Raw genomic sequence first — 1,312 nt, 5'->3', positions numbered from 1 at the left:
AGAAAAAAAGGGAAAAAAAAAAAAAAAAAAAAAAGCCCTCCACCCTTTCCCTCTTCCCTCCCCCTCTGCCAAAGAATGCAGTTTATCCTACTTATTCGAAACTGTCCTTTTATATTATCCAAGGAAACGCTTAAACCTTAGTGTGGACATCACAAATTAAAGTATTAGTCGTATTCCCAAACCTACAGTTAATAAGAGCTCCTAAGAGCAATAAAACATGGCGTTAAAGCATTTGCAAGCCATTGTCATAGCACTGTGCTCTGATACCTTTGCAGACACAAAACCAGCCCCCACCAACCAACAAGCATGTAAGCATTGGTCAGCAAGTCAATGCCTGCTATTCAACTTGTAGTTAGGCGTTTTATTTCTGTGTCTTTCAGATCATATCACTCCTGCATTTCAGGGCCTAATAAAATGTGAAGAATGATATGCTCCCTCTCTCATTGCATGTGAAACTGCGTTATTTCCCTCTCTTCTTTTTCACACATTCTTACAAAAACTTCCCTTTTCACATACTTCTATAAGAAAACATTTCACTGCATCTACTTCAGTTCCTATTTCTATTTTCGATTTTCACTAGATCCTTCTGCTGCTGCCTCCCCCTCAAACCCACTGGTAGAAACTGATGTAGTTTTAAAGCTCTCAAGGTCATTTCAGAAATGAAAAAAAAAAATGTTGCCTTAAAAAAACCTTTAAACACACAAAACCCCTAAACTAAACCCTTTTCAAATTCAAACGCCTTTCATCAGCAGATCAATAACCCAACATAAAGATTTTTGTTCACCACCACTTCAAAACTATTACACTTCAATTCAAATACTTACTGGGAGTCACACTGCACATTTTATGGGATGGCTCATTAGAGTACATACAGACCTTACTTTGGCTGCAGGTTTTCTGTGTGGGAAACAAACAAACAAACAAAAAAACCCCACACCCAGAAACAGAAAGTCCAGTAGGTATCACGGAACAGGAATGAAATCCAATCTCTAGATATTCTAGAATTTTATTGTCCTCGCTTGGCAACGTCTTTTGTTGCTTAAGAAGTCAGTTGAGGCTTATTTATTTATTTTCTAAACTTCCTATTCCCCTTAAGAAAAAAAAAAAAAAAAAGAAAGAAACACGATACCAGGAAGGCTTTAGTCTTGAAGACAAAGGTAAACGAAAGAAAAACTGGCAAAACGGATCAATAAACTTTTCATTAACACCCCCCTCGCCCCATGAGCCACTTACTACAAATCCTTCTTCCAGGAACATCTTTCACTCACAAAGAAATAGTCTCTTCCCGCTCCACCCCCCACCCCCACCCCAC

General features: G+C 38.4%; 1 protein-coding gene across 1 annotated transcript in view; it reads right to left on the bottom strand.

The window, feature by feature from the left end:
• Positions 1-889, bottom strand: part of ZNF217 (zinc finger protein 217) — a 28,169-nt gene extending 27,280 nt beyond the window's left edge. Inside the window, exon 1 of the mRNA XM_035900868.1 lies at positions 825-889. The gene's annotated coding sequence lies outside the window, so the exon portion shown is untranslated. The remainder of the gene's footprint in view (positions 1-824) is intronic.
• Positions 890-1,312: the final 423 nt, after the last annotated feature.

Source organism: Egretta garzetta, unplaced genomic scaffold (assembly GCF_000687185.1).
Source record: "Egretta garzetta isolate BGI_Z169 unplaced genomic scaffold, ASM68718v1 scaffold188, whole genome shotgun sequence".
Classification (NCBI taxonomy): domain Eukaryota; kingdom Metazoa; phylum Chordata; class Aves; order Pelecaniformes; family Ardeidae; genus Egretta; species Egretta garzetta.
Note: the sequence above shows the minus strand (reverse complement) of the source record. Positions and strands in the feature narration are given on the sequence as shown.